At 40.2% G+C, this 24,044-nt stretch overlaps 1 pseudogene; it reads left to right on the top strand.

Moving 5' to 3' along the window:
- Window positions 1-7: 7 nt before the first annotated feature.
- Window positions 8-10,208, top strand: LOC112304342 (lysine--tRNA ligase pseudogene; annotated as a pseudogene).
- The last annotated feature ends 13,836 nt before the right edge of the window (window positions 10,209-24,044 follow it).

Here is a 24,044-nt window from a genome sequence, read left to right as displayed (position 1 = left end):
TCCCGGGATGAAGCCAAAGACTCGGAGATTCCACGACACCAGAACCCCGCGTCTGTCAGGCTGTCAACATTCCCGCAGCGAGCGCACCAGCGCCCAAGCCCTGATTGATCCCATATGTCTGGCAGGAGCGGCAGAGGAATTCACTGGAGATGGATTCAGATACCGAGAGTGCCACAGTAATTGGAAACACTTTGTAGAGGAAAACACACACACACACACACACACACACAGAGGCTGGCCAGGGAATTGAAAGCATCCTTTGAAAAATGCTTGCTCACCTTTTGTGTCTCATTTTCCCCCTTTGGGGTCTCAAAGCCTTCACCAAATAGATGATTTGACTTTCCTGGTGGGGATTTCTGGCCCACGCGTGGTGTGTGTGAGTGTGTTGACTCTGGAGGGCGCCCTCAGATCACACCATATGTGGGGTGTATCTGCCCCATAAGGATGATGTGGCGGGGTGCTTCAGCCACGCATTTACTTATTCATCCGTTTTTCATTCAACAAATAAACATTTTAAATATATTTAGGTGGTCTTGGTTGATAGACCCATATAGGATTCAAGTGTACATTTCGCTGATACATAACCTATATATCGCATTGTGTGCCCACCACCCAAAGTCAACACATATTTTTGAGTGCCTATTATGTGTCGGGACACTGGGAATAGAAGGACGAACAAAGGTTGACATGGATCTTGTCCCCACAGAACTTAGAATGAGTGAGGTGGCCATAAGCCAAATATTCCACGAGTTTATATATATATAAAAACATATGTATATAACATATAAAACATATGTTTATATAAACTTATATAAACTTTTATATATATGTTTATATATAAAAACATATAAACTATATATATATAGTGTGTGTGTGTGTATATATATATATATATATATGATCAGAGCTGACTGCTAAGTGCTATGAAGATCTTAGGTAGACCCACTTGACCTTGGAGAGAGGCCAGGGAAGCCTTCTCCGAGGATATGAAATCTGTGCTAACATCTGAAGAATGATTTGGGGTTTCTTTCCCTAGCCCCCTTTCATGTACTTAGGTCTGTTTCAACAGGTGAGACCTGTAGAGGTCTCTTTCCTTGGCTTTGAGTGGTATCTGGCACGTAGCTACTTTGAAACACAAGTTGCACCTGGGAGTGGTTTTCCTGGAACCAGATCATGAAGGGGGTGGTGCAGGCACAAAGGAGGAACACCCTTTGCGTAGGGACTGGAGTCCTTGCTTGAACAGTTCCAGGTAGAAGTCAAGAGTCCTGTGGAAGTATGCCTCTGCGCTTACGTAAACCACCTGAACTAAGTCACCTCCAGTCCTTGGCTTCAGTTTTGCATCTATTTCATGATAGAATTCAGTGATCTTCATTTCCTGTCTCTAACATAAAATGATTTAATTGCATGTATATTTAATGAAATGCCTTCAACGAGAAATAGCACAGGGTATCAGTTGAAATGGTAGGGCTCTGGAATCAGTTTGCCTGAATGAAATCTTGGCTCTGCCGTTCACTAGTTGTATGAACTTGACATCAGTTTGCTCATTTGTAAAATGGAGTAATAGTAACAGCCTATTAAGGGTTATTGTGAGGATTTAATATAAAAACATAAAGTTCTTAGGGCACTGCTTAGAATAGAGCATGTACTCCATAAATGCTTGTTGCTACTTGGCCAGCTTCAATCACAAAAACTCTTCACATCCTTATTTTTCTAACAATATTTATAGACTATCTACTGTGCCAGGATGTTAGACACTGATGGTTTAAAGAGAATTAGATTCGGTGCCAGTCCTCCAGAAGTTCAAGGGCAATCAAAAGAGAACTGAGATTTGCCAGCAATCACAGAGCAGTAGGGTGACTGCAAGAAGGGGGAAAGGGGAGCAGGGTCTAAATCTTCCTGGGGACTGAACAAGCCCTCATCGGAACTGAGACTTTTAAAAAGGAAAAAGGTTGTCCAAATTTCATCGGCTCTGTTATTTCAAACACATCATCCAGCGCCAATGTTTCAGGACCTTTATGTGCCAGGAACCATGGCAACTACTAAGTGTACTAGCTCATGTGTTCCCCACAAAAACCCAGGGAGGTAGACGGTTGCTTTAGGTCTCTTTGGTTGCAAGAAATAGACACCCAACTTCTCCTCGTGTAAACAACAAGGGATTTCTTGGCTCACATAACTGAACTGAAGAAAGGACAGGGGTGGACTAGTCTCAGAAAAGCTTGGACAAGGAAATCAAGAACTCCTTAGGGCTTCTATTTTCCTCTTGCTTGTGCTTTCCTTTGCATGTTAGATTTAGTCTCTGTCTCCAGATTTATGATCTGAGAAGGAAAGACTCTTTCTCACAAGCTCACGTTAAAAAAATTAACAAAAACCAACACCTTAAAGAAAACACTAGAGCAGGCATGGGTTAGATGCCTATTCCTTAACTCAGACTGTGGTTGAGAGCATTGGGCATTACTAACTTAGGTCACATGCTCACTGTGCCACAGTCACCTAGTCACCCACCTACTACATCTGGTGTCTCCCTCTTAAACAGCAACAGAGCTTCTGAGTTTAAGCTGGGCACAAAGGTGCCTGAAATAAAGACTACATAACTCAGCCACCCCTCCAGGTGGATGTGGCCATGGAGCTAGGTTCTGAGCAATGCTGTGTAAGTGCTGGTTTAATGTGGCAGCTTCCAGAAAACCTCTTTTAAGACAGTTTCTGTCTCTAATGTGTGGTATATCCCTCAATCTGTCTTTCTGTCAGGAATGGGAATGTGGTGGCAGAACGCTAGCTACCGTGAGAATGAAGGTCACATTTTAGGGACGGGTGAATCATAAGCTGGAAAGAGCCTGATTCCTGCCCACTTCGGAGAGAAGGAAGACCCACTATTCTCATCTCACATTGCCAATCAACCCCTCTTCTATGGAATTTTTCTGTCACGTCCAGTTGAACTGGATCCTGACTAATAAACCCTCACCCGCAGCCATGGAGGCTGTCCTCTCCACACGGGCCTTCATGACGCGGCGGCAGAGAAAAGCGGACAGAGTAAATCGCTCACTGCCTCCTGAAGGGACCCCCAAAGGTGACATAGCCCACGTCTGCTCCATTTCATTGGCCACAAAAAGTTGCATGGCCATGTCTAGCTCCAAAGGAAGTGGCAAAGTACAATCCTACCATGTTCCCAGAAGGCAAAAATCTAGACACATCTGGTAAATGACACAAATAATTACCTTACTGAGTCACATGACAATGGGAAGAGAGTTGAGTTCGAAAAGCAAAGTGGAGACAAAACCTTGGGAAACTGTCTGCCCTAAAATTTAGGAGGTTCTCATACTCTGTGAATCAGTTTCTGCAAGGACTTTCTGGTCTTTAGTTTGGGACAGTACGTTTACATTTACTATTAACCAGGCTCTGTTTACAATAACCATGGTGAATTACAGTGCCGATTGCAACAAGAGTTTGCAGGGGAGCCCCTGTGGAGGTTACATTAAATTCATCTTTTCTTCATTTTTCATTACAGCCCTTCTGGGATTTTTGTCTTTCCTGGCACAGAAATACCCAATTATATTAAAATACAGTTATCAAAATACTTTTTAAGGCCAAGTTTGTCGTGTAGTAATACATATATTTCTTCATGATCACATTACTAACATCATTCATCAATTATTAAGTAAATGCCTTATTTTTAATGTAGTGATAAAAGTAACAATATTTTGAGATATCTGCCATGGGTCTTGGTGCATTTAAAGCTTCCTAGATAATTCTGAAATATCCGTAGGGGGTGTCCAACCTTTTGGCATCTCTGGGTCCCCCTGGAAGAAGAAGAGTTGTCTTGGGCCACACATTAAATACATTGCAAAAGGTAATCACAAAAAAAAATCTCATCATGTTTTAAGTAAATTGATGGTTTTGTGTTGGGCCACATTCACAGCCATCCTGGGCTGCATCTGCCAGGGGTGGCTGCAGGTTGGCCACCACTGGTAGAGCATGAGGTCAGTATAATTGTCACTGTGTACTTTCAGGGGGCCGAACAATGAGGCCTATGTTAGTTGTCTTCTGGTAAGAGAGTGAGGACATAGGGAAGTCTCGCCTGCACGGTCTGAGACCTGCTGCTCCAGCCTCGACACCGCTCCCCCCTGCTCTCTAGTCTCTTGTATTCTCTAGGGTGAAGCACTGGTTCTCAGCAGAGGGGGATTTTGCACACACACACACACCCCGACAGTATTGTGCAATGTTGGGAGACATTTGTGGGGGTGAGGTGCTATGGGCATCTTATGTAGAGGCCAGAAATGCAATAAACGTCCTACAATGTACTGGACCAAGAATCATCCAGCCCAATATGTCAACAGTGCTGAGGTTCAAAACCCCCAGCATACACCACAGTAAATAACAGACCCAGACTGTGACAAACTTTCACCATACCGAATCTCAGATTGAAGAAGCAACCTAACGGTACTGAATTGACAACATGAAGCTGAATTTAGAAAGCTACCTTGGCTTCATCCCATGTGAATAAGAGTTCTGTGGGGGGGAAATAATGCATACAGTAGTCCCCCCATATCTGCGGTTTTGTTCTTCACGGTTTCAGTTACCCACAGTCAACTGTGGGCCAAGAGTATAAACTAGAAAATTCCAGGAATAAACAATTCATACATTTTAAACTGCATGCATGCCTTTCTGAGTAGCTTGATGAAATCTTGTGTCACCCTGCGTCATCCCACCCAGGACATCCAGCATACCTTCGTGGTGATCAGATCAACTGGCACAGTACCACAGTGCTTGTGTTCAGTTCAAGTAACCTTTACTTAATAATGGCTGCAAAGCACAAGAGTGAGGTCGCCAGCAATTCCAATATGCCAAAGAGCAGTCATAAAGTGCTTCCTTAGGTCCATATGTGTATGACAAAACAGAGTACATCTAGGCTTGGTACTGTCTGTGGTTTCCAATATCCATGCAGGTCTTGGACTGTACGCCCCACGGAGAAGGGGAGACTGGGGCAGGGGAAGGGAGATGCATTACATTGTTCTCACCACCGACACCTTGATTCAGTTTCACAGCTGATCAATAAGAAACTGAATCTCAGTTCCTCTCAGCCCACTGGGACCAGTGCTAGAGGATACCTACCTTCACCCCACTACTCACTGCAACCACCTTTCTACATTAAAGCAGATTCTCTAAAAGGATTGGATGAATTTGTGTTTGGGGACAGGACAGACTGAGGAAGAAAGCAGAGAATGGTGCTGGCAAAGATCCTCTGAGATACCAGGAATCAAATCCATTGAATGGGAGCAGAGGCAGGAAAGTTTTCAGTTCCCATGCGTGCTGGGAATGGTGGTTCGTTTTGTTTTCAATCTATAACACCGTGTTGGTGAATCACAGCAACACGCAGTACTGACAGGAGGAAGACCCCACCTTCTGACTACATTTTATAAGAATACTTTTCTGTCCTGGATGTAAGAAAGACATTCTGCCCCATGCACAGAGGTTGGGAAAATGCCACCTGGTATGTTTCTTTAAGTAGAGTTACTAAAGATGGAGTTCATGGGGGCATTGAATATAATTAAAGAACAATTAATATAAATAATGTAAATGTGGTCATAACACTAGATACAGATAAATTTAGAAACACACATCACTTTCTGTGGTCCATCTCATTTAATCCTGCTGTAAATCTTGAAGTAAACATAATAGTTGCTCCACTTTTCCAGGTAAAGAAATAGAGCTCTATGAGGTAGCCGTACAGTCTGGAAATAGAAGCTTTTATCTATTATATTTAAGTGCGTGTTCAATGTGTTGTCTCTTGCTAGCAATGCAACCTTGTGCTGAAGGTGGTGCATTCACACATCCTTTGTGCCAATCCCTGCATTTGTATCTATGATGCAGTCAATGCCTCAGCTAATTTGGCCTCTGATTTCCACTGAATAAACCCAGAGGAAGCAACAAGGGTGTCCAGATCTGGCAGTCTACTTCACACAACCACGTCAGTCAACCACACAATCCAGTGTTGGAAATCGTCATCCAACCAGTCCCTGGCCTTTTTGGCTAGACAGGAGGGTGTGCCAGCCTGTTGGAACCACTCCAGTCACCCCCACCCCTAGTCTGTCACGTGCAGGCATTAATAGGTCACTTTTCATGGTGAAATGCATCTCTTCAGACATGTGACTTCAAAGAAAAATGGCCCCAAGACATGTGCTTTCCCAGGTCACACCACACAGCATCACCTTTGCCTTGGGTTGAGGCAGTTGAACTCCAAGGTGTGTCATCTTGATAGTCTCCTGACCCAACGGCGCATCTACTATTGGCCAAAAAGTTCACTCTATTTTTCCATATGATGACTGCAGTAGCACTTGGTTGTCATTCGAAACAATGTTGTTAGATTGCATTGTGACAGCTGTCATATCAGTGTGCAATTAAAAAAAACCTATCAAACCGGTGAATTTTTGTGTAGCCATTTTAATACTGAAGATGGAAGAAAATTTGCAACATTTTCAGCATATCATGCTTTATTATTTCAAGAAAGGTAAACATGCAACTGAAATGCAAAAAAGAAAAAATTGTGCCATGTATGGAGAAGGTACTGTGACTGATCAAACATGTCAAAAGTGGTTTGTGAAGTTTTGTGCCAAGATTTCTCACTAGACCATGCTCCATAGTTGGGTAGGCCAGTTGAAGTTGACAGCGTTCAAATCAAGACATTCACTGAGAACAATCAGCATTATACCACGTGGGAGATAGCCGATATACTCAAAATATTCAAAGTGTTGAAAATCACTTGTGCCAGCTTGGTTATGTTAATTGCTTTGATGTTTGGGTTTCACATAAGTTAAGCAAAGAAAACCTTCTTGACTGTATTTCTACATGTGATTTTTCTACTTCAACCTAACGAAAACGTTCTGTTTTTAATACAAATTGTGGCAGGCAATGAAAAATGGATACTTGACAATAATGTGGAACAGAAGAGATCATGGGGTAAGTGAAATGAACCGCCACCAAACCACACCAAAGGCTGTTCTTCATCCAAAGAAGGTGATTTTGAGTATATGGTGGGATTGGGAGTCTTCTATTATGAGCTCCTTCTGGAAAACCAAATGATTAATTCCAACACGTACTGCTCCCAATTAGACCAATTGAAAACAGCACTCGACGAAAAGCATCCAGAATTAGTCAACAAAAATCTCATAATCTTCTATCAGAATAACACAAGACCACATGTTTCTTTGATGACTAGGCAAAAACTGTTACAGCTTGGTTGGGAAGTTCTGATTCATCTGCCATATTCACCAGGCATTGCACTTTTGGATTTCCATTTATTTCTGTCTTTTCAAAATTCTCTTAATGGAAAAAAAATATTTCAATTCCCTGGAAGACTGCAAAAGGTACCTGGAACAATTCTTTGCTCCAAAAGATAAAAAGTTATGGGAAGATGGAGTTGTGAAGTTGCCTGAAAGATGGCAGAAGGCAGTGGAACAAAACGGTGAATACGTTGTTCAGTAAAGTTATTGGTGAAAATGAAAAATGTCTTTTATTTTCATTTAAACACTGAGTGAAACTTTTGTCCTCCCCAATATTTGTTTGCCTCCATTCTCAGAAGAACACTAGGTCTTGAGGAAAGCAGGTGTTCTTATCCAGGGGACCTAAGCGTCCTGAGCGCATTCCAAACAGCAGCTGCGAGTACCCTCAGCTGACCTCTGCAGGACTTGCGTCCGGAACTGGTGAAAGACCCGTGGTTGGGACTCTTTCATGTGGTACTGAAAAGCACCCCAGTTTCTAGAATGCTTGGGGAGGGGACTTTCTTTGAGCTGGCTATTATGTTCACAGTGACCATTTCCTTTTACAAACAGTCATCCACAAGGAACTGTGGCCACACATTACCTGTATCCTTGAATCTGTGAACCAGCTCTCCAAAGGTGCTTTGGAAGATGGTGTCTCTGAAGGACAGTGGCTGAAGGGCTCTTCAGAGTCACTGAAAGGACCAACCTTTGTTTTTACTTAGAAGTAGGGGCTCACTGTGTTCATCTTTCATCATCTCCTGTAAGAAATATAAGCGTATTATCTATATTTCTAGACATTATATTCAAGGTCAAGGCTTGAACCCAACCCCATGTATGATCTTGAACACTGTTCTAAAAAATAATAATAATGTTAATAATAATAGTTTTTAAAGGGCATATCCTTTTGATGTTTATTCCTTTTCCTTCTCCCATCAGTGTATGAACTATGAAGGGGCCAATAAAGCCAATTTCCCCTTGACAAGCTGTACCACTGCCACCCCATTCAGAGACAGCTAGAGCCGTAGTTCCTTAGCAGTTTGTTTTTAAAATTGTCATACAGTAAAAATGACTTTTTATCTTTTTGTGTGCGTGTGTACAGGTACATGAATTCACGCACATACACAGATTCAGGTAACTACAATTACTATACAGAATACAGAACAAGAAACTCCTTTTAGAGTTACATTCTCCCTGCACCCCTAACACCTGGCAAGCCACTGACCTGTTCCCCCTCACTCTAGTTTTGTCTTTTTGAGAATGTCGTGTAACTGGAATCATACAGTATATAATTTTTGGAGACTGACTTTTTCACTCAGCATAACTTTTAAGGTTCGTGTAAGCTTGTGTATAGGTCTTTGTGTGAAATTTTTATGTACTTGGGATAAATATGCAGGGGTGGGGTTACTGGATCATATGGCGAAGTATGTTTAATGCTATAAGAAACTGCCCAAATGTTTTCCAGAGTGGTGCATGTACCACTGTTCATTCACAATAGAAATGTATGAGAGTTCTAGAAGCTCTGCATCCATCAGCATTTGGTATTGTGTGTGTGTGTGTGTGTACACATACATGGCTGTGTATGTAGTATACAGTTATATTACATATAATTCTGGATTGATAGTACTCCTCTTTATCATGTCCAGTCTATTTATTACTGAACCTATTATGTATGTTTTTAATGTATTATATTTTTCAGTTCTAAACTTTTCACTTGATTCTTTAGATCTTTGTTAGGAAGAATACCTCTGTTTCCATTTGTTTCAAGAATGTTTAGGAATCGTGGGACAACCCTCTTTTCTTTCAGTTCGGGCCTCCAGAGAGGCAGCTACAGTGCAGGGGCCTCAGGTGAATGTGGACAGTGGGGAGCCAAAAATGAGCAAAAGTGAGCTAAAGAGACACCTGCAAGCTCAGAAGAAAGTAGTGGAGAAGGAGGTCAAGCAGAAGGAGCTCAGGAAGAAAGAGCTAAGCTAGGCCAAAGAAGAATTTATTCATATCAACAACAAACTGCATCAGGAGACATAATTGGGGTTCAGGGGGATCCTGGGAAAACCAAGGAGGGTAAGCTGAGCATCATTCCCTATGAGACCACACTGCTGTCTCCTTGCTTGCATACGGTACCTCCCCTGCACTTTGGCCTCAAAGACAAGGAAACACAATATCATCAGACATACTTGGACTTGATCCTGAATGACTTTATGAGGCAGAAATTTATCAATGGTCTAAGATCATCACATATTTAAAAAGTTTCTTGGGTGAGATGGGATTCCTAGAGATTGAAACTCCCAGGATGAACCTCATCCCAGGTGCAGCCACGGTCTAGCCTTTGATCACCTCCCACAATCAGCTGGACACGTATGTATATATGAGAATTGCTCCAGAACTCTACCATAAGATGCTGATGATTGGGGGCTTTGACCGGGATTATGAAACTGGACGCCAGTTTCAGAATGAAGGAATTGATACAACTCACAGTCCTGAGTTCACCACCTGTGAGTGTGCAGACTATCATAATACAGAAATCATGGAGAAGATGATTTCAGGGATGGTAACGCACATAACAGGCAGGTTCAGGGTCACCTACCCTCCAGATGGCCCAGAGAGCCAAGCCTATGGGACTGGCTCTACCCTCCCTTCCAGGAAATCAGCATGGTAGAAGAGCTTGTGAAAGTCCTGGAAGTGAAGCGGCCCTGAAACCAACGTCTTTGTCTTGGAAATTGAAGAAACTCACAAAATTCTTGATGATATCTGTGTGTCAAAAGCACAGGCAGGCTCCTTGATAAGCTTGTGAGGGAGTTCCTAGAAGGGACACACGTCAGTCCTACATTCATCTGTGATCACTGGCAGATAATGAGCCCTTTGGTAGAAGGACACCGCTCCGAAGTGGGTCCAACTGAACACTTCGAGCTTTTTGTCAGGAACAAGGAAAGAATGCAATGCCTGCATTGGGCTGAATAACCCACGTTTGTGGATGAGAACCCCTGCCCTGCCCTGGACTGAGGGCTGCCCCCCACAGCCCTTATGAGGTCCAACCAGCCTTCTGTGGGCCTTGGTTCCAATGTTCATGCAGATCTCAAAGGTTTTGCCACACTATAAGGATTTTTCCTGCATGTGAGCCCCCGAGTGGTCATTTTGGGAGTGGGTGTTATTCTCTCTTACAGTGCAGTTACTAATTAAGATCAGACGCATGCATGCGCCACTCAGAAGTTCCCCAAAGTGGCCCAACTCTTTGCTCCCCAGGATCTCCCTATTACCTTTCACTTTTCCAGGTTCCCTTTTTCAGTCCTCTGCCCTAAAGCTGAGACTTCCTACCCCCCTGAACACCTTTGTGACTGTGTTGTCACCTGGGCCAAATGGCAGGCCAGGGAGGTTGGGCCCATCTTCTTGGATTTCCAACTTCACTGATGAGAAATGTTCTTCTTCCAAGTTTTGCCCCCTGAAGATTCCTGTCACTTTGCAGCCTCTGCCATCATTGCTGCAAGAGATTGCCTGAAGTTTGAAAAGCATGAAAACTGAGCGAGGAAAAACAGATATGAACACTCTCTCTTTCCCAGACCCTAAGCCTGAACTTAAATGCCTCTTCTGGAGTGCTCTCTGGGTGCACCCAGGCCTACTTTTGGGTTCCAGACTGTTGCATGAAGCTTGGGTGATCTTGGAGGGGAAGACAATGGTAAGCTCACTGCTGGTTCAGTGGTATTTTGAATTCTGATCTTCTTCCCCATGCCACCTGCTACTATTACCTTTCCTGAGTTCTCCAATAGCAGCTCCATGCACCCTGTACTGATTTCATGGTTGTATTCAGTGGGAGAGACAGGGTAGAGGATACTTACTCCTTATTCAGAGTGAGTCATTAGTTTATATTTTAAATAATTTTATTTTCCTTCATTACTCTGTCAAGGTTATCTGTTCATTTAAAGTTTTATACTTCTTAAGGAAGTGTTAATAATTTACATTTTCTTAGGAAATTGTTTTTAATATAAATGTGGATTTTAAAATTTATTACTACAAAGATTTAAGTAGCATCCATTTTCAATCCCTGTATGTTCCTCCATGTGTATGGTATCATTTGATTTCTTTCTAATACTATAGATTAGTAATTTTACTGTTTTTTCCTCTTGATTACTCTCATGGACATTTTATCAATTTTGTTATGTTTTTTAGAGAACCAACACTTGGACTCTTTGTTTTCTGATATGTTAATTGATGCTTTTATCCTGAACAATTTATTCTGTACTTCTTTACCTCGAGTCCTGTGTTCATTAATTTTCATTTATTTTGTTTTTTAAATACAACTCCTATAGATATAATTTTCCACTGAATATAGCTTTAGCTAATACTCATAATAGTATCATTATTATTTTCTACCTATAGTTGGACTTTTATTGTCTCTTAGGCCCAGAAGTTAATGAAGGGGAGTGATTTATTTTATTTTATTTTTATGTTATTATTTTAACTCCAGTGTTCACATGTTTTGGTTAACCTATTTTAAAATTAATTCCCAAGTTTATTTCAGGAAGGTCAAAGAACAGGACTGTACATTTTCTGTTCTTATTGAAATGTCTTATGACCTGATATATGAATATAGTGAAACATACCACTAGATTTTGAGAAGAGTAAGCATTTTTGTTTGTAAGATATAAATTCTTCTATCTTATAAATCAACTTTATTGTATACATTAACCAAATACTCTATTTCATCTTTAATATATTCCATCTGTTCAAGACTGAAAGTATGTTTCATTCTGGCAAAGTCATTCTTTGACATTTTATATTTTTATTTTTAGGGTTTGCTTATAAAATTTTTTTGATATGTGAAATTTTATGTATAAATGTTCATAGTAGTTATATGTTCTCTATGAATAAAGATTCACTCATTAACAAGGTAACTTAATAAGTTCAACAACATCTTAGCCTTTATTTAATATAGTTATCTTGAACTTTACTACGTCTGGATGGCACCTCAACTTTGTTATAATAATTATAATTAATCTAAGCATTACCATCAATACCATTATTTTCAATTTGCTTGTTACTTCCTTACTCAGTCTTTTTATCCCTTGTTTTAATCTGTCTCTCTCTGAGATGCATTAGGAGTTGATTAGATTTCTGATGAATTGAAGAGATAAATATAAATTAAATCCAAATAAACCAGAAGAACACAAATATAGATGAACATTTATGAGATGATAGGGTGGGAAAGAATGTTTTAACCATGCAAACAGAGAAGCCATGGGGAAGCATTCATTTATGTGACTGCATAGTAATTAACACTTGGAAAGTAATTACTATTCATCATAAATCATCATACACAAATTAACAGAAAGTGACAAATTGGAACATAGCAAGAGAAAAATCTTATCATCCTTATATATAAAGCACTCTTGTAAGTCTACATTAGCAAGACAATTGAAAATATGGACAAAGGATAATGGGAAAACAATTCACAAAAGAATAAATTTAGGTGGACACCAAGCATATGAAAAACCATTCAACCGCATTTATAATGGAAATATGCAAAAACAAGAATTTCCTTTTGCATTTAATATTGGCAAAAATGTGTGAATATATATTCAGTCCCAGAACTGGGGAAGGCTGGGCTGGCAGACACCAAGACCATGTGCTTCCAGTCTCCCATTCTCATTAAGGTTACACACTGCTAATTCATCTTAGCGTGGACCAGATGTGGTCTTGCAGTCCCTCTCATCAGGGAGTACCAGGTCACCACTACTAACTCATCGATGTTGGTACCCCAGATGGAATCAATTTGCCATCGCTCAACTTTGATGAGAGTGGGGCTGCTCTGCGTGGTTAGTCCTTGGCAGCCTGATTCAATAATATGACCCTTTTAAAGGTATGATAATGATCACATTCTTTGGACATTTTCTAAGGAGCTAACTGGAGATGAGCACACACATTTATATAAAAGGCTGGAATTTACTGTACTAAATACAAAAATGAAAGGTTGGGGACATTGGAAACAATCTTAAAATATAATTGTGAGAATGGTTAGATAAAGCATATTAAATGCATACAAAATTTTACATTGTCATTATGATTATGTTCTCAAAAATACTAATGTTATAAAAATACTCACTGTATCCTTTTAAATTGTGAGGGAGAGGAAAAAACATACTCCTGTAATGTGAAGGTTTTTAAATGCACTAGAAAAAAGTGAAAGGAAACATAAATACGTAATAATGTTTATCTTAGAGTAGAGCAATTGCTATTGATTATTATTTTATTCACTGTACTTTAAGCTACAGAATATACCTTTCTACACATATCCAGATAGTGTAGGAGGAGGTCACCAAGAGAAGGTGACCGCCGATTCATCCGCAAGCTGGACCCAGGCAGTGGGAGGCTCCTTGCCCTCTCTCCTGTTCTTGGCATCTCCTGTACATTCTGCTTGTTGTTCTCACACTAGGAACTGTTTTCAAGGATGCAGCCTTGACAGAGCAACGTGTTGTTGAGACCATGTGGACGGTATACATGGCTGAACCCCGTTAAAGCCTCTATATAAACTTTTAAGATTCTGGCCAGCAGGTGCAGGATCTACTTGTCTTTGGCCACCCAAGACAAAACTTATATGTATAAGTTGCCTTGCTTATGACACCTGCTACCTACCAGTATGGAGTGGTCTGCCTCTTTCTGTGGTCTCTCTTTGGCCCCTGTGTAGTGGAGGCCTGTTTCAGATCTCATCTGGGAAGTTTTTGAGTTTGTGAATCAACGAGGTAAATACTATAAGATATATCAGCAGTATTCTATGGTTAAGTAATTTAATATTACAAATCTCCTAAAATGTCTTTGTATGATATAAAGTTGTTCTTCAAATTCTGGTTTATGTAAACAATGGTTTCCAATGATCTACTGTGGTATACAAACCACCTTAAAACTTAATGACTTAAAATAAGGATTTACCTTACCTTTCATGACTCTGTGGGTTAACTGGGTTAACTGGGATCAGTTGACTGGGTCTCACTTGGTTCTCATGTGACTGCAGTTACATGGAGGCCGTGGCTGGAGTTACCTGGAGGCTCCTTTGAGTAGGATGTCCAGGCTGGCTTCTCCGCCCACGTGTATGAAAGCCCAGGGCCTCTCCACGTGGGTCTCTGTCAAAGGGAATAGTGCAGACTTCATTTTATTTATGTTTTATTGCTTAACCTTTATTTATTTTTTTGACATTTTATTTATTTATTTATTTATTTATTTATTTTTAATCTTTATTGTATTTTTTTCTATTACTATTTAGTCCCCTATACTCCCCTCCCCCCCAGTAATCACCACACTGTTGTCCATGTCCATGAGTCCTTTTTCCTTTTTGCTCAGTCCCTCTACCCCCTCACCTCCCCACCCCCACTAGCTGTCATCCTGCTCTCCATCTGTGAGTCTGTCCCCATGTGCCTTGTTAGTTCAGTTTGTCCATTAGATTCCACATATGAGTGAAATCATATGGTATTTGTTTTTCTCTGACTCAGCCCAGACTTCTAACAGGGTGGCTCACAGCTCCAAGGGGCAGGAAACAGAAGCTGCTGGATCTGTTTAAGGTGATGACTGGACACCCCATGGCATCCCCTCTGCCATATTCCAGTGGTCAAAGCAGATATAAAACCTGTCTAAACTCAAGGGGATGAAGAAATAGACTGTCCCTCTTTGTAGGGGAGTAGCAAGATCACATTGCCGAAGATCATATGGAATGAAAAGTACTATTGTGGATCTCTTGGTAAAATACGCTCAGCTGTTCAATATTAGAAGCAAGTCTGCTACTTTAAGGAATCTCCTACCTGTTCTTCAGCTTGCCAGCCTCATACCCAAGAATTCCATATAATTCTTCAGAGAGCTTTAATATACTCAGTGGGCCTTAAGCTGATATAAAAGCTAAAAAATAGGAATGTCTCTCTCATTTCACTACTTGATAAAGGACCAATTTGCAGTAGCTTAATTTATCCCTTATGGAATGTGATTTGATCTCAGACTTGCAGTGTTTACAAACTTGAATAGTTTAAAATGATGTAACACACTCCACTAACTTCTGTTCATCCTGTTAATTTGTACCTTGTTTCCCTCTAGCCAGATGTTTCATATGCTTAATTCGCCTAATAATATTCAGACTAGGAAAACATTCTAGCATGAAAATGATGCACAAAACATTTATTTTCCATATCCTTGGCTCTTCCTAGATCTGCCTTCCATTTTTCAACATCCTTAATTTCTATTGAACCCAGATGGAATCTGTGTTTGCCAGGAAAGAAAGAGGAACAAAACATGTGACACGCATAAAGTAAAAGTATAAAGTATTTTACACTTTCCCTTGTTACATGGGAAAGTCTGAAGATATATAATATGCTCTTAAAAACCATGCATACACAGGGCATTTGGTTTAAGACAGTGGTGGGCAACTTCGGAAATGTCCCCCAGTGATCCTTGCCTCCTTTTACAATTGTGACTCATGCCCTTTTACAATTCTGTCCTCTTGAATGTGGATTAGCCTAATGACTCACTTCCAACAAATAAAATATGGCCGAAGTGTGGGGATGTCATTTTCAAAATTAGGGTACAAAAAAGACTGTCTTCCATTTTACTCACTCTCTTGCATTCTCTCCCTTGCTTCCCCTGAGGAGAACCGGTTGCCGTGCTGTGAGATGCCACACGGAGAGGCCCCCTGGGCACGGAACTGATATCTCTGGCCAGCAGCCCACAAGGATCTGCAGCCTGTCAACAGCCATGTCATAGCTTCGAAGTGGGACTTCTGAAACTGTTAATAGCCATACGAGTGAGCTTGGAAGCAGGCTCTCCCACCGTCAGGCCTTGCTGAGACTGCAGCCTTGCGAGACACCCTGAGCCAGAAAACCCAGCTCAGCAGCACCTGGAATCCTGAACCATAGAAAACACCAGATGCTGAAGGTTTGTTGTGTTCAGTCATTAAGTTTTAGGGTAGTGTGCCAAGACAGCAGCAATGTGGGTTCCTAAAAATCATAGAGAAATCTCGAACAGCACAGAAAGGGCTTTGAAAAGCGAACTTACGTTAGAACTTGCACCCACAGAAGGAGAGACAGAACTTGTGGTCTAAACTTCACTGGCTTGACTGGTTACTAAAACCAAACAAAGCTAAATAAACAAACAAAAAATTGGCATCTCCAGTGGATTTTAATAGGACCTGGAATCTTACAATATAATATTCAAAATGTCCAGGATACAACTCAAAATTACATCGATGAAAAAAAAGGAGAAAAGAAAAATCTGATCACTTTTTACTGGGAAGAGACCATTAACAAAGGCAAACCCTAAGATGGTTTAGACATTTGAGTTATCAGACAAAGATAGTAAAGCAGCTATTAAGGTGATACTCTTAAAATATGTGGAAAAGTAGAAGTTTTGAGCAGACAAACTATAAAAATGAACCAAGTGAATTTAAAAAGAGAGAAAAGAGAAATTTAAAAAATTTAAAAAGAGAAAAATTCACTATCTTAAGTTTAAAAAATTATTGGATGAGTTCAATGGCAAAAGGGGATGACAGAGGAAATAGTCAGTGGGCCTGAAAATAAATAAATAGACATGATCCAGGCTGAAGGACAAAGAGAAAATAACTGGAAATAAAACAAGAACAAAGCCTTTGGCCCCGTGACACAATATCAAAGTTCCAGCATTTGTGTCCTTGGAGTCCCAGAAGAGAGGAGAAATGTATTGGTGCAAATATATGTACATATATTTGAAAAAACAACAGGTGAGCACTTCTTAAATTTGCAAAGTCAATAGGTTCCAAGAACCCTACATAGCTTAAACTCAAAGAAAACTATGCCCAGATATAACATAATCAAGCTATTGAAAACTAAAGATTAAAAGGTATACTATATTTAAATAAATAAATATAATGTGTTTATATATACATATATTAGTATATATTTGAATATATATATACATATTAGTATATATTTGTGTGTATACATACATGTCAGTATACAAATTCATTGATATCAGTATATATATATATTTGTGTGCACATGTGTGTATTACCTATCTGTATACATAGTGTGCATATATTCAGTCAGAGGCAAATGACACATTACATACAGGGAAACAACACTTTGAATGACCGAGGAGTTCTCATCAAAAACCATGGAGGCCATATACAGTGAAATAATTTTCATTTGCTGAAAGAAAGAACTTGTTAACCCAAAATTCTACACTCAACAAAGTATCCTTGAAACAACAGCAAGCTAAAGAAATTGTCAGCTGATGGAAGACTAGAAGAATTAGGAACCAGCAGATCTACACTAACAGAAATGCTAAAGGCAGCTCTTAAAGATGAAGAAAAATGATACCGGAGGGAAGCATGGAATCCAGAAATAAGAGAAGAGCAACAGAAATGGTAAATATCAAGGTAAATACAAGATGTCCTTTTCTCCTTTTAAGTTTTTAAAATAAATACAGCTATCAAAAGTAATAATTATAGCTGTGACCAGTGTTTTTCAGTTGGTTGGGCACGGTCCCACAAAGTGAAAGGTCACCAGTTTGATTCCTGGTCAGCGCACGCGCCTGGGTTGCGAGTTTGGTGAGAGAGGCAGCCAGTCAGTGCTTCTCCCCCTCTTTTTCTCCCTCCCTTCCCCTCTCTCTAAAAATGAATAAATAAAATCTTTTTTAAAAAGTAACAATTATGACATCATCTGGTGGTTTTTTCAATATGAGTATATGAATACATATTGCAACTATAACATAAAGAAGAGAGTGTAAAGGAACCCATGTGGATGGAAGGCTTCCACATTTCTACCTGTCCCACTTAAAAAACAGATTGTTAGATCAGATTTGAAAAAGGGCTCAACTATGTTGACTGTAGTAAAACCACTTTACATAGAAATAGAAAAAAGTAGAAGGAAGGCAAAAGACATGTCATGAAAATACCAATCAAAAAATTCTGTAGCGCCTGTATTAGTAGCAGACAGAGTAGACATTAGAACAAGGAAATACTGTCAGGGACAACAAGGGACAGTAGATGGGTTATTACACACCGAGAAAGGGGAGAATTCTCTAAGAGGGCATGACAATCCCAAATGTGTATGCTCCTAACACTGGCCATCAAACTACATGAAGCAAAAGCTACTAGAACTGAAAGGAGAAATAAATCAACCAGCAATATAGTGGGAAATATCTGTAATCAGAAACCCATAGAACTAGACAGAAAATCAGCAATGGCATCCAAGACTTAAAAACTAATTGCCGTTTACAGAACGTTCCATTCAACAAGAACAGAACATACATTCTTTTCAAGTGAATATGCATCAACATAGATCACACCCTGGGCCATAAAATAAGGCATAATCAATATATGAGAATTGAAGTAATACAAGGCATGTGCTCACGACAATGGAATTAAACTAGAAATCAATAACAGAAAAGACAGCTGGAAAAATCTCAAAACATTTGGAAATAAAACAACCCATGGGCATATATATATATATATATATATATATATATATATATATCTCAAGAGGAATTAGAAAATATTTTAACTGAATGAAAATGAAAATATAACACATCATAATTTATGCAATGTGACTAAAACAGTACTTAGGGAGAAATTTACAGGATTAAATACTTATATTAAAAAAAGAAGAAAGATCTCAAGTTGATTATCTAACCTCATATTTAGAAACTAGTGAAGAAGAACAAATTAAATCAAAAAAAAAAACCAGAAGGAAGGAAATAATGTATACATTACAAGGGGGCATATACATCCTAAATAAATAAATAGAAATAAAGTAGAAAACAGAAAAACAATAGAAATGAAATCGATGAAACCAAAGAGTGGTTGTCTGATTAAAACTCCAGTCAGACGAATCATGGAGGGAGGGGAGATGCAAATTGCCAACATCAGGACTGGAAGGAAAGGCATCACTGCAGACCTCACGGACATTATTACAAGAATAATACAGGCATTAAAAATATTAAAAAAAAATAATACAGGCAAAAAAAGGAACAGTAAAGGAACACTACAAACAATTCTATCGCACAAATTCAACAACGTAGATGAGATGGATCGATTCCTTGAAAGCTGTAAAGTACCAAAAGTCATTCCAAACCAAAATGTTGGTACCTCAATAGTATGTATCCTAGGAGACTCTCCAGGCCTCATTCATAGGACCATTGCCGGCCCTCGCGCACGTTTCTCCAGCCTCGCAGCGATTTCCCATCCCCACAGCTCCAGCTACTGTCAAAGCTTGGTCCCTGGTTTTGGCTGTGAATTCTTCGGTCTACCCTTTTTCCTATCAACCTCTAATTCTATCCCTTTCCCCTTCCCAGACCATGTCGACTGCAAGGAGAATTGATACCATCTTCAGGAAACTGGGACAGCGCAGGCATCTACAGAAAAAAAAAATTGAAGAGTATCTGATCAGCCTCTCTCTCCAGGATCCCCTCACCCCATTGCCCTCCCCCGGAACTCTCTCTGCAGGACGCATGGGCTCTGCAGGAGTGTACCGTCAGGAAGGGTCAAGGGCACTTGCCTGCTGCTCTCTGCATGGCCAAGGCCTCCATCAAGGGCTTTTCTTCATCCAGCCACGCTACTCCCCAAATCCACCAGTTTTCAGTAACACGTGGCTTGTTCTACAAGCTTTATTTCCTGCTTTAAAGGACCAAGGGTCCTTGGAGGCACCAAGCTCCTGGCCCAAATAACAGTGGCAAGGTCAGGACACTAGAAGGACATCTGCTAGGGCTCTGCCTTCTCATTTGAGGGAGGCTTCAGTGTGTTTTGTACAGCTTTGGTCTGTAGATTCTGTTTTATGGATTAAGATCTAGGGTCCCTCCTCTCTTGTCAGTTTTCCAGTTAGTTTCTGTTAGTTTATAAGCTGGGAAATACATATACCAAAACCGTAGTTCTTGTCTCTGTCTGATGAAGCAGTTTTTATCAACTTCTTATACCTTTGGAGTGGTATCCTGAAACTAATGCTGCCTGCGAGACCCAAGTATGTATTCTCTCAGGCAGCATTTGCCCGTCATGGCGGGCACGACAAGTTGCATTCCGGGCAATACTTTGAGAGAATACAAAAGCAATGGCCTGTGCAATGGATGCACTAGTTAAGCCAAAAAGTTACAATGTTTGCACCTCCCAAGAGTCACCCCCACAATGAATATGAATTTCTTTAAACCACCAAGCCTGGGCACTATTCCTCTCCCACACTCCCTGGGAATTCTGACTCCCATCCAACACCTCCCCTATGACTAAGACATGGAGGACATGGTGTTTATGGTCTCTCCCAGACTGGACCTCTCCTAGCTACATGTTGGCTACAGTTTCTCAGTGAAGTGACTCCCGAGCTTTGCAGAAATATCGAAATGCTGGCGCCAACCCTTCTCTGAGCTGAGCCCTTGCCTCTGGGATTTTTTTTTCTCCCTCTTACAGAACCAGAAGCTATGGCATGTGCTAACTTTGCTTCTGTAGGAAAATGTAACTCCTGCCTCCGTCTTTCCTGCAGCAGCCAGCACACCCTGCCCACCTTGCCTCTTTCACACAACTGCCACTTTCTTCGTGTTCTACCCCTTCTCTGGAGAGGCAATTTCTTTTTTAAAATGTTTCTTCATCCGAGAATATTTTATTCCCCCTTTATTCCTTTTAAAACACTTTTAATGTTTCTCAGTTACAGTTTATATTCTGTATTATTTTGTTTTAGTTTCAGATCCTAAACAGGTATTTTCCATTTTGTTCTCCTATTTCCCTTTCTACACCCCTAGGAGTGTTACATTTAGGGCTTGGTTTTCACTTTCAAATGTTTTCCACACATGTGGCACAAATGTCACCAGAGGCTTTAGAGAAGATTAAGTGAAGACAAAGACAGAGTATGAGGTGAAGAATAGAAAAACTCTCCTATAACAGATAAACCAAAATGCTGGTCAATGATTATTTTCTGATAAACATAAGATCATCCATGAGCTTACAGTAATTCTGGGAATATAGCCAGTTTGAACACAGGCGTCTCAGAGATAATGTGGTGTCCGTTCCACCACCGCAATAAAGCGAGCAGCTCCATGGAGCAAGCCATCATCTTTTTGCCAGTGGAGGGCCTTGCCTTCAATTCCTAAAAAAATGTGCTGAGGGGCACAATAAAGTAAAGCGCTATAAAACGGGGTATTCCTGTAATCAATAAAATGAATCTGCATAGTCTTCTTTAAAACACTGATTTTCAAATTTAACACACATTGGAATCACCTGAGGAATTGATAAAACGCTGATACCTACGTCTCACCCACCGAGACTCGGATTTAACTTAAATGAGTTGCGACCTGGGTTCACAAAACTTTTCCCCAGGTGACTACGATGTAACAAAGTGCCTCATGGGTGCAGCAAACTTTACACGATCGGACTCAGGAGAGCTGGATAAAACGTGGATTGCTGGAGTTCCTGACTCGGTAGGTTTGGGCAGGGCCTGGTGAATTCCATTCGTAACAAATGCAGCCCAGGCCGCTGATCTGGAGGCCACACTTCACTGCAGGGCACTTTCACGTGCCCGTGATTCTGTTCAAAGGCAGGTCTGCTTCAGCACGTATGGCAATGGACCTGAGATGCCGCATTTCCCACCAACCCTCAGGTGATACTGAAGCTGCCCACCCAGGGACCGCACTTCACACAGCAAAAGACTAGAGCACAGGAAGTCAACTGTTATGGGTAGGGACTCCATTAAAAAATTATGATTTTGTAAAGACCGAAACGTTTTAATATCCAAGCACAATTTGAAGGATGTTTTCAACTGTAATTTCATTGTCATCGCACAGACACATGCCAAAAATTCCAGGATCTTTGAGAACGTACCAAAAATGTGGCTTAGCAAACATCAATATTTTTGCTCAAGTCATCCCATCTGGGTTTTTGAGATATAATATGCTTTTGATAATTACATGTGACAACTATTTTTTCTTCAAAAATTATTTAAGGAATGCTATTTACTAAACTTGTTTTCCTTCTATTTTTCAGACAGCATATCACAACTCGCTTGCAATTGAAAAGGAAAATTTTCGAAGGCTTATATTTAAGCAATTCCAAGGGAACAACACAGATGTCAAATGATCAAACTAAAATATTAATAGCTGTAGATGACTCAAATGTTTCCTTGACTTACTGTCATTTGTTTTGATGTGATTCTCTTCCATATTTTGAAAAAATTCTTTAGGACCATCTGTTCCTATAATACTTCAACATGCTTAAAAATATTTCCTTTCCAGACTCTGTACTTTTGAAATACCTCCATGAAGTTTTCCTAAAGGAAATAAATTAGAAAAAGAATTTCCATTCCTTCTACCTTGTTTTTTAACAAACAGCAGGCCAATTATTCAAGAAACACAGAGCTCCATAAATGTTTTATTGTCACCAGGCATTTTCCCCCTGACCCCGTGGCCATACTGTGCCCGAGGAAGCAATATTTGAAATCCTATGTGCACAATCTGAAGTAATTTGTGCAATAATTTTTCTTTAAAATATATAGATCTGGTTTTATAATTAAAACTATAAAGTGATGAGTTTTCATGCTGTCTCATTCATTTTATGGATAAGCATTTAACAAATGATTATACTGCCAAAATAAATTCTCCAAGGGAAGTTAATAAACTCTAGCAATAATACCAGTAAAAGAAATCCAATAAAGCTAATAGATTCTTCCTCTATGAAATTAAAGCATACACTTAGATATACATCAAATTTTCCAGTTTTTGACATCAATAATGCAGAATTAAGCGGGTCACTTTTTCCATGTGTATAGCTCCCAGTTTGCTAATGATTTAAAAATATAAACAATTGCTGTTATGATGGTGATGCTGAAATTGTGGTGGAAGGAAAAACCATAGGCCAATAGCCTTCCCAGGGAAGTCCAAATATGGGTGTTAAACGACTTACACATAAAGGTCTGTCCAGAAAGTATTCAATGGAGACATTTATTGAAGAAGGCACCAGATACAAAACACATTGTACGTAGGACAATGACACCTCAGTCCCCTTCAAAGTGGGCACCTTGGGACCTCACACAGTTCTCCCAATCGCCATCAGCTACTCCATCATATATTTCTAAATCTCAGCAACAGTCTAAAATCTCCTGTCTTTAAAAGCTGATTTTAGTTTTGGGAAAAGCCAGAAGTTGCAGGGCACCAAATCTGGGCCGTAGGAGGGCTGAGTCACCTGGGTGATTTGGTGTTTTGCCAAAAAACTCTACATGAGACATGATGTATGAGCAGGCACATTGTGGTGATGAAGCTGCCAATCGCGTTGCATAGAGCTGTGGCCTTCTGAATCATCCAAATAGTTTTGGTGGAGGAATGTTCAAGCTCCACACAACATTTGATGCAGAGTTGTTGCTCTACTAGCTCATTTTGAATGTGACAGCCACACAGTACACATGCTCACTGAATGGAATCTACTGCCCCCACTGTCTAGTACAGTGAACTCGTCATTGTTCCCACATGCACATTCCAGTCCACTCTCCTTGGCTGCCAGGTTACGTGGATGTAGCGCAAACTGTTCTCGTTATATTAACAATGGTTGGACTTTTTCCAGACGGATCTTGACTGTATATATTCATCCTTCCCGTCATTATTTAATATACATCAAACACCTTCTGTGTCTAGATTCTATTAGTCTGTAATTAATCAATAATTTTTTTAAGATTTTATTTATTCATTTTTAGAGAGAGGGAAAGAAGAGAAAGAGAAGGAGAGAAATATCAATGTGTGGTTGCCTCTCGAGCGCCCCATACTGGTCCGCAACGCAGGCATGTGCCCTGACTGGGAATCGAACCAGTGACCCTTTGGTTTGCAGCCCAC

This window comes from Desmodus rotundus, chromosome 1 (assembly GCF_022682495.2).
Source record: "Desmodus rotundus isolate HL8 chromosome 1, HLdesRot8A.1, whole genome shotgun sequence".
Lineage (NCBI taxonomy): Eukaryota > Metazoa > Chordata > Mammalia > Chiroptera > Phyllostomidae > Desmodus > Desmodus rotundus.
This window is presented reverse-complemented; position numbering and strand designations above follow the sequence as displayed.